We start from the raw sequence: 15,000 nt of genomic DNA, 5'->3' as shown, positions 1-15,000 counted from the left end.
CAGAGAGTCCTCTAATTTCCCCAATACAAGAACCAACCATGTGGAACAAGGTCAAGCCAAGTGTTAGAAGCAAATTGTTACTCTCAGTTGTTTGCATGCAGCTCTTGGGCATGAAGTTGAAGCTGAAATGTGTCCCTTGCAAAAAATGGAATAGGAGAGGGAGAAGGAGGGAGGCAGAAAGAGAGCGAGCTCTGTGTTTCAACTCTTTGTTGCCTGGAACTAGATTTATCTCATTTTAACCATAGCAACTGCTCAGTAGTGCAGAAGCTTAAGACGACACATGGTGAGAAAGAGATAATGTGGGGACACTGTCATTTGCAGAAAGGGTCACAGCACTGTGTGCACTCCAACATCAGCTGGAAGCAAGGAGACAGCCCCCAAGAGCAGCAAAACATCCCCTAGCTAGCAGAACCCTGAATCAAACACCAAAGTAAAGTTCAGAAAACAGTGTCTGCCATATGGGTCCAGTCCATGCCATGAATCATCATACCGCTCAACTGCCCCAATTAAATTGGGAGGTCCCGTTTTGGGAGGCTGTGCTCTCAAGAGCACAATGCCCCCAAACATGCTTTTTGGGTGCTAGGATCTCATGCAGATCACATGACTTGTGTGGGACCATGTCCCGGAAGAAGCACATCCTGGTTTTCCATGGCAACATGTTGGAGGGTGACATGATGTACTTTGTTGATGGTGAGGGACAGAGGAAGGCAGCAATTAGTACCTGACTGATGCAACAATATTTGTTTCAGTGCTGGCCCCCTTGGCTGGGGGAGGGGGGACACACACAAAGTAGGTCCCAGTGAAGAAGCAAAATACCTTGGACTGGTAGCACTATCATCTGTAACTGAGGCCCCATCTGCACTATGCATTTAAGGATGCATCATACTACTTTAAACATTCACAGCTTCCCCCCAAAGACTCCTGGGAAGTGTACAGTGGTACATCTGGTTAAGAACTTAATTTGTTCCGGAGGTCCATTCTTAACCTGAAACTGTTCTTAACTTGAAGCACCACTTTAGCTAATGGGGCCTCCCGCTGCCGCCACGCTGCCGCCGCACAATTTCTGTTCTCATCCTGAAGCAAAGTCCTTAACCCAAGATACTATTTCTGGGTTAGTGGAGTCTGTAACCTGAAGCGTCTGTAACCCAAGGTACCAATGTAGTTTGTTAAGGGTGCTGAGAGGTGTTAGGCGATTCCCTACTCCTTTCACAGAGCTATAGTTCCCAGAGTGGTTTAACATCAACCCCTCTCCCCAAGGAATTCTGGGAATGGTAGCTTAGTGAGGGGAATAGGGGCCTGCAAACATTTCTCAGCACCTTTAACAAACTACAGAAAAAATACAGAAATGGATGCACTGAAAGTCTTTATCCCAAGAAAAACTGGACTCCCTGTGCCAATTTTGGTGATAGGTAAGTGGTCTCCATTTATCACAAACTGGAATAAGCAGTGCATGTTTATGTCATTGAACAGAAATCTGTTTCTGTAAAGGTTAAGCATGATAATGATTTTTTTACAAAAACAGAAAACAAGGATGAGATGGCAGTATGATAAAGTGGATGTGTAGCACAATGTTGGGGGCGTTTTTCAGTCTGAGGACCACAGTCACTTAGAATCATAGAACTTAGAGTTGGAAAGTACCCCAACTCTATTATTACATTTAAAAAACCCTCCATATATTATTTCACCCTTCCTTTGTCTTGTCTTATGACGCTCACTTCAGTACGGCCACTTCAATTCAGGAGGTTGTGGACTCTCCTTCCTTGGAGGTTTTTAAGCAGAGGCTGAATGGTCATCTGTCATGGATGCTTTCATTGAGATTTGTGCATTGCAGGGGGTTAGACTAGAGGATTCTTGGGGTCCCTTCCACTCTACAGTTCTATGGTTCTATGATAATGGGAGATATAGTAAGATATTTTTTTAAGAGTCCTTCAAATCCATCTCCTAAGCAAAGGAAGCACCTCCCAGAATTTTGACATTTTTCTTTTCCTAACCCTTTCTTTCCCCACCATTACATAAACTTCTATTCATGTCTGGAAGTTTGCCATAAGAAGGTTATGCAACATTAAATTGGCCAAAGGGCTATTGGCTCAGTATCCTTTCTCGGGGGTGGGCTGCTTGCTTTACTGAGATGATGGTGATGGTGATATTACAGCAAAAAAAAGGCAAACCTTTGTTAAGAGGAACATATGGTTTTCTCAGTTGATTAGATGAACATAAAGCGGGGGAAAGGCCTTGACTCTGCCCTTTGGCACTGCTCCTAGATGGCTGTGACAAAGTGGAAGATGGAAAGCATTTTGTAGAAGAGCCACCTCATTATGGGATTGAAGTGATCTGATAACATCATACCCTCCAATATTTCTCCAATGAAAATAGGGACATCCTAAGGAAAAGTGAGACATTCCGGGATCAAATCAGAAACCGGGATGGCATCTCTAAATCAGGGACATCCCTGGAAAATAGGGACAACTTGGAGGGTCTGTAACTTCCAAAGGAATGATGTGAGCTGACTTGCAATCCACTTTCTCAGCATTCGGCAAGGAAGCCAAACAAACTGATGCTGCAGGGAGACAGTAGAATCTTCTTCCTGTGCTACCAACTTGATCCCACTCACTCTGTATTTAACACCAGCAAGACTAAATCAAATGAACAAGAAATGTTTGGAGATGCCAGGAAACTGGGACTTACATTCACATGTGGTGGGGGTGTAAATATGTTCCATTTTTTGGGCAAAGGGTGTTTAAGAGATAATCACTGGGTTAAAGCTGACCGAAAGTCCAGAGGTAGCATTGTTATCAATTTACGATGAGGTGGAAGGTTCGCAGGCTATGGAGGACTTGCTCACAAATTTATTGACAGCTGCACGAGTTATTATAGCTAGGAAGTGGAAGGTGCAAGGTGAATATAAAATGGAAGAATGGAACACAGAGGTGCGGGGTATAGCTATTAATGATGAATTAACTTGTGTTGTTAAGGTAAGACGGGGAATGTGCAGGAGAAATGATTTTTAGGAGTTATGGGAGGTATTTGGAGAATTCATACTGTTAAAATGTAAAGGGGTCAAACCATTGCAAGAGGTGTTGAAATTTTGGGAGGTTGGATAGTTATAATGGAATGGTCTTGGGGTGGGGTGCACATTTTATATTTTTTATTTTGTTACTTTGTTAAAATAAAATAACAATAATGAAGCTGGTGGGGGAGAGAATGCCTCAGTGTGGCCTACAGTGCCTGGTAGCAGTTCTGCAAGGCTTCAGTCTGGGACTTATCCCAGTCCTACCTTGAGATGCTGGGGAATTAAAATCAAGACCTTCTGCATACAAAGCACATGCACTGAGCTATGTCCCTGGGCACACTGTGGCCATGAACCTTTGGTGAAAGATCAGGGTTAGCCGTACGTTTCTGTTATCCATTGGTTGCTTCTGCTGGTTTTGGAATGAGAGAGAAAAGATGGCTTTCTTTTCTTTGCATTCCCCACACGAGCCTCCAGAAATAGCCAGTGTTTACTACAGTTCTGTGGCGTTAAATCAAGTATGGCTATCACCTCTAAAAGCCTGAGAAATGATCGAGTGTTATCCATAGTGGGAACTTGCTCACTTTGAAAGGGGGAGGGAGAATACCCAGTTTTCTTGCAGCTATAAATGGATTGCTGTAGACTATATTCCCAAAATACTTCCGATTCCCCGACAGAGGAAGCCAAATCTTGTGGGCATCTATATAAGCCCACAGATGTTGCAATCAGAATACATTATGGAAATAAGAACATTAAGCAAATTGTCTAAATCAGCAGCCCTCGGGAGACCCTGGAGCCAATTTGAACCCCAGTGTGCATCAGGTCTTCAGTTTTTCTTCTCTTCCATCCTTTCTTTTTGTTTTTTACTGGAAAGGTCTGTGTGAGACGTAAGAGCAATGCTTGTGTGCCCATTCATGTTATTTCGGGGTTATGAATGGGAGAATACAGTCAATCCCTCTAAAAGCAAACTCATCGAGTTGAGTAGCCTATCAGCTGGGAAATGAAGAAGAAAACACACACACACACAAAATAAGAGGGTGGTTTCTACCTTCCTAGTTGTACATATGAGTTTGCAAATTAAAGGGAAAGTGTGTTTTGAAAAACTCTTAATGGGTGGGCAATGAAGCAACTCATGAGCAGGACCTGAGATCAGCCACACTATTCCCTCTTATGATTCCCAACAGCACTTATTCAGAGGCATACTGATTCCACCAGAAGACATGGAACACAACCATCATGGCTAGTTTTAAAGATGCTCAGGTTTTGGAGAGAAGTCACTACTGCTGTGTAGCACGGCATGAAAAGGTGGAAAGTTTGGAAAGAACGGGGGGAAATGTGCCCCTTTCCCCTCCCATTCCCCGAAACTCCCTCCACTCCCATGATACGGAGCCTCATGGCCTTGCTGATCAGAAGGTAGGCAGTTCAAATCTGTGTGACGGGGCAAGCTCCTATTGAAAGTAAATAGTTAGGTACCGCTGCAGTATGAAGGTAAATGGTGTTTCCGTGCACTCTGATTTCTGTCACGGTGTTTGGTTGCACCAGAAAGAGTTTAGTCATGCTGTCCACATGACCCAGCTCCTGCCAACCTAGCAGTTCGAAAGCACGCCAGTGCAAGTAGATAAATAGGTACCACTGCGGCGGGAAGGTAAACAGCGTTTCCATGCGCTCTGGTTTCCTTCACGGTGTTCCGTTGCACCAGAAGCAGTTTAGTCTGGCTAGCCACTTGACCTGGAAAGCTGTCTGTGGACAAACAGTGGCTTCCTCGGCCTGAAAGCGAGATGAGCACCGCAACTCCATAGTCGCCTTTGACTGGACTAAACCATCCAAGGGTGTGTTTTCTTCATATTTTACTCAAATAGCTCACACATGAGTGCTCCAACTGGAGAATAGCCTTTACCAAGGGTCCCATGGACAAGAAGCACAAACACAGGATAAAAAAGGAGAAATGAGCTAAGAGGAAGGCACATTTGGTAAACCCTCATCATGATCAACTCCCACCCAGAAACCTATGGAAGGACATGTGGATCCAGAATTGGCCTCCACAGTCACTTACGGACTCACTGTTAAGACCATGTTCATGGAAGACAATCTTACTTGGCTACAAGTGATCACCAAGGAAGAAGAACTCAAATAGCACCACAAAGGTCTTATTCTACAGTCTCTGGAGCCCTGAAAAGGAACACTTCTCTTAGCAGCTGAGGATAGACATTCTATTGCACATCAAAAGAATAAGAGGAGGAAAAGGAGTTTCTGTTTACAACTTTAATGTTCAGAGAACTCCATATATGTTTTCTTAGGCAATTGTATTTTTACAATTCCTCTGGAAGGTATACCACTCTTGTTATCACCTTTTGGGTGGGGGTTGTTGAAAGAAGGTGAGAGAGGTTTGCCAGTGTGGTGTAGTGGTTAAGAGTTGTAGACTCGTAATCTGGTGAACCAGGTTCACGTCTCCGCTCCTCCACATGCAGCTGCTGGGTGACCTTGGGCTAGTCACACTTCTCTGAAGTCTCTCAGCCTCACTCACCTCACAGAGTGTTTGTTGTGGGGGAGGAAGGGAAAAGGAGATTGTTAGCCACTTTGAGACTTCTTGGGGTAGTGATAAAGCAGGATATCAAATCCAAACTCTTCCTCCTCCTCCTCCTCCTCCTCCTCCTCCTCCTTCTTCTTCTTCTTCTTCTGCCACATAGCAATTTCATGCCTGAGAAGACATCTTTGGAACTGCAGCCTTCCAGATCACCATCTATACTCTTCACCATTAATCTATATGGGCTCTTGTTGAGTGACTGAGGGTGGGGGGCAGTGGATAATGCATGCAGCCACTATAATTTAAGCAATTGCACCTGCCTGTGTAACATCAGAGGACTTTGCCTGCATTGCACGGCATCACATGGTCTAATGTTGTTGCAATCAGGGCTGCAGGAGGATCCCAAACCCTGAGATTTCAGGGCCCAAACCTAAGATCTTGGGGTGGGCCCTGGTGACATCAGAGAGCAGCCCCTAATAATGTCATGGGGTAAGCCCTGGAGACAGAGGTTAATAGGAGCAGAGAGGGGAAGACTCTCCCCGAGTGTCCATGGTGTAAATTGCAGCCAGCTCTGCCAGGCTGAAGCTTGCAAGTTGTGGTGGTGGTGGTGTTAAAGGCTGCCCGATTTGAGATTCAATACCTCCACTTGCCACCTACAGGGGGTGAGGCAGACGTGAAGGCTTCTGCCAACCCTAATTGCAACACCATATGGGGAAGCCTAACCCACTTTGGGTTCATATCCGATCCCTGGCATCTCCAGTTAAAACAGGGACATGGGACAATTTTCTGCCCAAAGACTTCATTCCCTTCTGGACAATCTCATGCAAGTGGTGGGCAGGCCCAGGGGCAAAAATGAGCAAGGCAACCCATGCAACGTTTAGGTTTCTAAGTAGGCAGGTTCCAACACACACACACACACCTTGCTCTTCCATCCAGGCAGCAAGGAACACATGACAACAAGACAAACATACTCAATGAGTGTGCAATGCTAGACCAGTGAAGGAAGCGGCCTGAGTAAAGGAGGCTGGGGAGGGTGTGTGGCCTGAGGGGAGTCCTGAGGACCACTTCTGACCCCCAGATCTGTGACTCCCCACCCCTGGGTTATTAGGACACCAGGTGATAGGAAAGGTCTCTGCCATAGGACCTAGAGAGTCAGTCAGAACAGACGAAACTGGGTGATGCTGATAACTAATCTGAGTTCACTGTGATCCTGTCCTGGCATGATCACCAAATCGTGAGGAGGATTTAAATGCTCAAAAGATGCAATGAATGAGAAAAGGCTGAAGGAGCACAGTTTAGCTCAAGGAGAGAGAGAGAGAGAGAGAGAGAGAGAGAGAGAGAGCAACACACATCAAGGACTATCAGCAAAGTTATTTCAGTGGAGCTGGCATATGCAGAGTTGATATCTCTTTGAGCTCCAGACAGCCCATAGGGGGTCCTCATGTTTGTAAGCACCCAGAAACACTGGACTTGCAACTGCTGGAAACAACATGCTAGGCTAAAAGATTTTTATCTAGCCGAGCAACACCATTCTTATGCACTGTTGAACTTTGAATCAGAAAATAGAATCTGCAAAGTAGATGAAGGTGAATGGGGTTGACATAGAGAAGGAGCAGACATTTTGCTCGGGTACAGAAATAAACAATCGAATTGTTCTCAATGCTCAGAAATCATTCTCTATGAAACCTGTACAGTAATAAGTAAATTCCTTTAATCCCCTGCAGAAACTTTTTTGAACCACCGAGTCATGAAATTTTCATGAGAAGTCACTTCAACGCTCCCAGTGGAACACAGTGATATATTTTCTGCACAGCGATTGGGTGTGAGGGGGCAGGATTTGATGGCAGCCTGTAGAAAACTTTTTTTACCAAAAAATAAAAATTCAAAGAGTATGGCAATTGGGAGTCAGAAAATATCCTCCAAGGAACGGAATAAATATTTTGAGCCTCTGCTAATACTGGAGCTGACAAATTAGCTAGACCTCTCACCTCCCAGAGGGGGAAGAAACCTATCACTGGTTAATGAAGGGAAGGGTGGGCTTCATCGGACGGAATTAACAAAAATTGGCCAAGTGTTATTAGTGCAATGGAGCTTGGAAGCTTCCCAATTCTACCGCCTCTCTTGTCATCATTTGTGAGTAATTAGCAACAACCACTCAGCATTTAGGAGAGCATTTGGTTTCCTTAACAGTGAGCAGCTGCAGCAAGGAACTGACCAGTTCAACCAGTCTAGCACCATTACTTCTTGTACGCTGGTGGTGCAAAATGGGTCTCCACAAAGAAGAGTAATCTTTCCAACCTTTCCATTTCACTGGCATGGTTTCTTAACCAAATGCTCCCTAACTGGAGAGCCAGTGTGGTGTAGTGGTTAGAGTGTGGGACTAGGACCTGGGAGGCCAGGATTCGAATCCCTACTTGGCCATGAAGCTCACCCAGTGACCTTGGACCGGTCACAGCCTCTCAGCCTAACCTACCTCACAGAATAGAATAGAATAGAATAGAATAGAATAGAATAGAATAGAATTTATTATTTCTAACCCCGCCCATCTGGGCGGCTTCCAACAAAGCATTAAAATACAGTAGTCTGTTAAACATTGAAAGCTTCCCTAAAGAGGGCTGCCTTTAGATGTCTTCTAAAAATCTGGTAGTTGTTCTTCTCTTTGACATCTGGTGGGAGGGCGTTCCACAGGGCGGGTGCCACTACCAAGAAGGCCCTCTGCCTGGTTCCCTGTAACTTGGCTTCTCGCAGTGAGGGAACCGCCAGAAGGCCCTTGGCGCTGGACTGCAGTGTCCAGGTAGAATGATGGGGGTGGAGACGCTCCTTCAGGTATACAGGACTCCTTCAGGTATACAGGACCGAGGCCATTTAGGGCTTTAAAGGTCAGCACCAACACTTTGAATTGTGCTCGGAAACATACTGGGAGCCAGTGTAGGTCTTTCAAGACCTGTGTTATGTGGTCTCGGCGGCCACTCCCAGAGTTGCTGTGAGGTTTAAAGGAGGAGGAGGTGGAGGAGGAGAACCTTGGATGCCACCATGATTTTATTGTAGGAAAAAAGATGAGATATAAATGCGATGGAAAAACCATCCGTTGACAGAAGATGGTATGGGGCCCAAGGCACATGACTGCAGCATCATATGAGAAGTCGTAACTTAGTGATGAAGCAGCAGCTTCCATACAGAAGGTCCCATGGCATCTCCAGTTAAAATAAGGACAGAGAAAACTTTTACAGCTCCATGGCTTGCTTCCCTTCTGGACAACTTTCCACAATCCACATACATACATACATACATGGATCAAGCCAGAGGCAAAAGAGGCAGAGCCACAAATGTAAAATTGCCGAAATGTAGAGTTGGAAGTGACCCCAGGGTCATCTAGTCCAACCCCCTGCGATGCAGGAAATTCACTTAAAGCATCCATGACAGATGGCCATCCAACCTCTGCTTTAAAACCCCTAAGAAAGACATCCCTTAAGATTTTTTAAGATGGCTATCAAATCTCCTCTCAGTCTCCTCTTTTCCAGGCTAAACCTACCCAGCTCCTTCAACCGTTCCTCATAGGGCTTGTTGTCCAGACCCTTGTTCATCTTGGTTGCAAATTTGCATTTGTAGAGTGCACTGTATTCCCCTCTCTCTCTCTCTCTCTCTCTCTCTCTCTCTCACTCTCTCTGTTTCCTCTATCCATAATCCATAATCCAGGCAAGCAATATCAGAGTCTGAGGACACATTCTAGCCAGCCAAAAGGACTCAAGACCAGTCAGGGACGCAAAGCAAGGTCAGCGAGCGAAGTGCAGACAGCATGCCAAACAGGAACTTGTGGCTTAAATCCCAGCTGCACCAGGATGTATCTCGAACCTGCAATTAACTCTCAGTCAAAAACTGCATGTGAGCAGTGAACTCATGAATCCAAATTTCCCAGGTGCTGCTTCTCTATGGCAAAGCAGCACTGGGAGGGGATTATTTGGATGGGAGAGGAGGCAGAGGGGCTAAAGGACATCTAGGCTTTTCATTGCCCACTTATTTTTATCTTTGCAACTCATGTGCAGACAGAGAAAGAGCAAATTATGAACGTAGCCAGTTGCCTTATACTGAGTCAGTCCATTGGTCCATCTAACTCAGTGAGCCTGCACAGGTAAAGGACCCCTGACGGTTAAGTCCAGTCGTGGACGATTCTGGGGTTGTGGTGCTCATCTCGCTTTACTGGCCAAGGGAGCCAGCATTTGTCTGCAGACAGCTTCCGGGTCATGTGGCCAGCATGACTAAGCCGCTTCTGGCGAACCAGAGCAGCGCACAGCCACACCATTTACCTTCCCGCTGGAGTGGTACCTATTTATCTACTTGCACTTCAACATGCTTTCAAACTGCTAGGTTGACAGGAGATGGGACCAAGCAACAGGAGCTCACTGCATTGCGGAGATTCGAACCGCCAGTCTTCCGATCGGCAAGCCCAAGGCTCAGTGGTTTAGACCACAGCGCCACCCACATCCCTCTGTTCTCTGTAAATTGGGAGTATTAATGCCTTGCCTCAAGAACTGGTATGAGAGCGAGTGCGGAGCCTCTTCAAACATTGCACTTGCTTTTCAACGTACCCCTCAAAATGCAAACATTTAAAAACATACATACACTAGTCAGAGTGAAAGAGTGAAGGCACGCTAAGCGAAAAAGCCAATATGTGAAATGTGAAAATACCTTTGAGGGACATGAAAATAAGGATTTGGAAGCACATTTATGTGGTCTTGCATCTCTCTCGCTCTCTCTTCCTTCAAATCCCTCCTTGGAAGTGATTGATTTATTATTTAATTAAGGTTTATTTATTAAAACCTTTCCATACTGCTTTTCCAGCAGTTCCAAGTGGTTTACATTTTAAAATTAATTAATTAATTAAAAGCACCTTCAAAAGAAAAAAGGGGGAGAAATCACAACATCAGCACACCACTGCAGATTTAAAGTAGCCACGGAAAGCCCTTTTTCCCGTCAAAAACCAAATAGAAGAAGTAGTTCCTGCGGCATCTCTTTAAAAATTACAGGGACCTCGCCCTCCTAACCTCTTCATCGAAATAGTGTCTCAATCTGTTGGGTCCCATCTGCACTGTCTATTTAAAACTGTATCATATCTCTTTAAAGAACTGTGGCTTCCTTGAAAGAACCCTGGGAACTATAGCTGGGTGCTGAGAGTCATTAGGTGACCCCTATTCGCTCCCACGGACTGCAAGAAGATCAAACGTATCCATTCTTAAGGAAATCAGCCCTGAGTGCTCACTGGAAGGACAGATTGTGAAGCTGAGGCTCTAATACTTTGGCCACCTCATGAGAAGAGAAGACTCCCTGGAAAAGACCCTGATGTTGGGAAAGATGGAGGGCACAAGGATAAGGGGACGACAGAGGACGAGATGGTTGGACAGTGTTCTCAAAGCTACAAACATGAGTCTGACCAAACTGCAGGAGGCAGTGGAAGACAGGAGTGCCTGGTGTGCTCTGATCCATGGGGTCATGAAGAGTCGGAGATGACTAAACGACTAAACAACAACAACAATTCGCTTCGCAGGGCTACTATTCCCAGAGTGGTTTAATTCTCAATCCGTCTTCCCAGGGAACTCTGTGAAGGGAATAGGGTTCTCCTAAAAGCTCTCCATGCCTTTAAAAAAACCCTACAGTTCCCAGGTTTCTTGGCACCAGGGAGCCATGACTGTTTAAAACAGTATTTTAAATGTATACTGTAGATGGGGCCTCACTGAGGAAACCCAGGTCTGGGCTGGCAGCAAGGATGGAAGAGATAATACAACCTGCTTATTGGTCCATGTGGAGAATCAGCGATGATCCTTAGTGTGTGATGGTCTTGGGAAAGCTGGTGAAGTTTCTCTCACGAAACCGTCACTTCACTTCTTGGTCCCCAGGTACAACAGCAAAGGCCTGTGCTGGTCCTCAACTACAGCGAGGTCACAGTGGCTGAGTACACACTATGCATTCAAAGCACACAGCCACTCCCAATAATCCTGGGAACCGTAGTTCATAGAGCTACAGTTCCCAGCACCCTTGAACTACAATTCCATTATTCTTTGGGGGGGTTGAAAATGTGATTCAGATGCGTACACAGCTGATAGGCATTAACAGCGTTTGCTCACATTGACTCTTTGTTATCCTTGCCCCCTCCCCTCTCTTATGTGCCTCTATTCCCTGTCAGACTTGGCACTGTATGTTCCTAGGGGCAGGGACACTGGTTTATGCTGTAGAGCATCATATACACGGACGGGGTTTCTGCAAATAAAAATGATGACAGTGAAACTCTAAAAGGTGGCATACTAAGGATTTCTGAACATTGGCAGCACTTTGGAACAATTTAAACCAGGCATAGACAGATCAGCCCTCCAGATGTTTTTGGGACTACAACTCCCATCATCCCTAGCTAACAGGGCCAGTGGTCAGGGATGATGGGAGTTGTAGTCCCAAAACATCTGGAGGGTCGAGTTTGCCTGTGCCTGATTTAAATATTTGCCGTTTTTGATGGGGCGGCGGTGTTGAAATATTTTGAACAAACACACCATAACCGCTAAACCTCGACCAACTTGCTCAGTGCCAGATGTCACATTCTGCACCTGGCTAAGTTCAGCTCTGGGACACTCTTATTTTCTTGCCTTTGATAAGAAGCCAATCCAGAAACCACAACCAACTGTTGTATTTTATTGATATTATGCAAAATATGGAAATTTCAGATTGCATTTGCTAGTAACAGCCCACTAGCTGTACCCTACGGAGGCACTTGGTGCCTTCTCATTAATGCATAAAATGTGCTTTTTCTTCCTGAGTTGTACTTAGGTGGTTTAGAGAGAGAACAAAGTGTGTGCAAAGCGACGTCTTCAAGGTTAGTTTAAAAATAGAAACTTAAAAAAAACCCAGCCGAGCGGCACACTTGATGTCACTGCAGATTATTCTAAAATAACTTTTTTTTAAAAAAAGTGTTTTCTCTAAAGGCCTAAAACTACTGAAGTGGAATAAAGAAAACAGAAGCACTTTTCAAAGATATAAATTAACCACACGTGAGAAATTGTTAATTTGTCCTCATGGGTTGGTAGAACTTGATATTCATTGAAATAAATGGGTCTGAAATTAAGTCAAGGCCAACTTGTCCCATTGATTTCAGCAGGACAGCAGCTTACTGAGACTGCAACCCTTTGCATACTTACCCGGGAATAAGTCCCATTGAACTGAAAGGGCCTTACTTCTGAGCAGGCATGCATAGAATTGCACTGTTAGTGGATTTTCAGTGATAATGGTCCTATATACCCCAGCTTGAAGAGCACTCAAAACTATCTGGCTTATTTTTTTTAATCTATGCCTACAGGCTGGATGGAGGGGAGAGTGCCTTTGAGCATGTACAGAGTGCTTTTTCTCAGTCCTGAGTAATCACAAAAAGAGCACATTCAGACACACTGGCTTAGCCCATGGCATCCAAGTTGGTTTGAAACTTGGCACCTGTTGTTTCACAAATTAAGCAATGGACATGCGAGTCACATTTGGGATATAAGCCAGTCAAAGTTAACACTTACCTCTCCCATTGAAATCAATGGGACAAGAAAGTGTTTGCCTTTGAATAGGTCATGCCCATGGTTAAATTCAGAGTTCTCTTTCCACCAGGCTTCTTCCAATTATTCCTTGTGCTCTTATAAGAAAGCTTTTGATCTAAATATCCAATATTTTTAGTTAATATGCAGGCAGGCAAACATGTATACTGAGAGCATTAACCAAAAATAAATCTTTTCATCCTTCTGCAACGTATTACAAAGTATTTCAATTATATACTCACAATTTTAAATACATAAATTAAGAGACAGCAGATGTTCTGAAACTCACGAAAGGAAGTTATGTCATTGGGTCCAGCTAAACTAAACTAAACCCATTCAACAAACTATCACGACAGTGTTCAATACAATCATTAAAACATTATAGCATTATAAAAGGTGGAACTAATTTTTAACACTGGGTCAAATTAATTCTCTAAAAGCACTTGGAGAATTTTGGAACGCAGAAATGAAGAAAACCATCAAATCTAGCATGCTGGGGGCCCCACGTTATCTAAATTATATAGTTCGGTATTTGATTGATTGGTATTAATAATTGTATTATAAATTGGTATTGTTATAATGAGGCTATTATTGCACTGTGATTGAAAACTGATAAAAATTTACTGTATAGAAAGATAAAAGCACTTGGAGAAGCAGAACAAATTCAGAAAGTAGAAAAATATCAGAATTAAAGCACAGGGGTGGGGGGTTAATACTCTGCTGTGTTTCCCTCCCTGATCCCCCCCCCCCCAAAAAAAACCCAACTTCACAAAGATTGTTCCAAAGCATTCAGGTTTTGATTTCTACAAAGACCCTTTATGACAGGGTGTGGGGGGGGGGGGAGATTGAAGTGAAGGGGAGACTCAGCAAAATAAGTCTCAGTTTTGGCCCCCAAAAGAAACATTCTTTTTAAACAAAGTTACAAAGACATAATCTACAAAATCTCTCCCAGTGTCAGATTATCTCTCAAGCAAGCAATTTACTGCTGGAAACTGCACACCTTCCACACCTGACAGCTTATAAGAAGGTGGAATAGACATTCTGCTGAAAACTGAGAGCTCCTTCGTGTGTTAATGTTTACACTGGTGGTAATGATAGTGTCTGTCTCAATTAATAACGTTGTTCTGTTCTTCGTGTCCTGTCCGACAGAACATAGTGCATGCATTATTAACCAACTATTGTGTTCAAGTGACCTGCTGGTGGTGTATGTTGAGAGAACATCTTCATTTTCTCATGACGTGCATCTGAATATACAAATAGGCAAGCAATAGAGTAAGCACAAAATAAAGTCCAGGGTCCCGGACCTATCTCTTGATACCTCATCAGGGCCTGAGGGATGAAATGGGCTATACACTGATTTTTTTTTTTCATCCTGTCAAGCAATATTTTATTTTATTTTAGGAGAGGAAAACTTTCTTGGGTTGATTCTGCACTTTTCCCAAGAGTATGGTACGCTGCTAGAAAAACAACTCTGCCTTGTCAACAAAACAGTCATCTAAAAAGTCATGTTACGTTCAGCACTGAGCAAGTTCTCTGATTCCTACTATTTTGCACATTGGACTGTCTCCTCCGCCTTCTAAAATGAGGGGGAGGAGATTGCAAGTAGACAAGAGGAGAGGCACGCAGACAAGGACCTGTTACTACTACTACTGTTGTAGAAGAAAACTTCTGGGGCAAATTGGCCTCTCCCTTCCCAAAGCAAAGGATCAGATGGAAAGATCTGGTCCATTAGTTCCCTGAATCATGGCAATCCAAGGCTTGGGTTACAGTGCTCAAACTATTATTGTGAAGATTCCTGAGTAGCGCAATCAAACTATTTCAGAGTACATGGCAATGCCAGTATACAAACCTTGGCTGTTGTTTTTTTCTCCCTAGAGTGAAAACAAGCTTCAAAAGAGACTTGCAAGCCAATC

At 44.2% G+C, this 15,000-nt stretch overlaps 2 protein-coding genes across 3 annotated transcripts in view; one reads left to right on the top strand and one right to left on the bottom strand.

Annotated features, from left to right (window-relative positions):
- LOC310682170 (mas-related G-protein coupled receptor member H-like) overlaps positions 1–15,000 on the top strand; it is a 381,144-nt gene that overhangs the window by 334,207 nt on the left and 31,937 nt on the right. The window lies entirely within an intron of this gene.
- KCNK9 (potassium two pore domain channel subfamily K member 9) overlaps positions 1–15,000 on the bottom strand; it is an 87,294-nt gene that overhangs the window by 68,016 nt on the left and 4,278 nt on the right. The gene's annotated exons all lie outside the window — the stretch shown is intronic.

The sequence above is a fragment of the Podarcis tiliguerta genome (genome assembly GCF_965153285.1).
Source record: "Podarcis tiliguerta genome assembly, chromosome: 7".
Classification (NCBI taxonomy): Eukaryota; Metazoa; Chordata; class Lepidosauria; order Squamata; family Lacertidae; genus Podarcis; species Podarcis tiliguerta.
The sequence above is the reverse complement of the archived record's forward strand: the minus strand, read 5'-3'. Positions and strand labels throughout refer to the sequence as shown.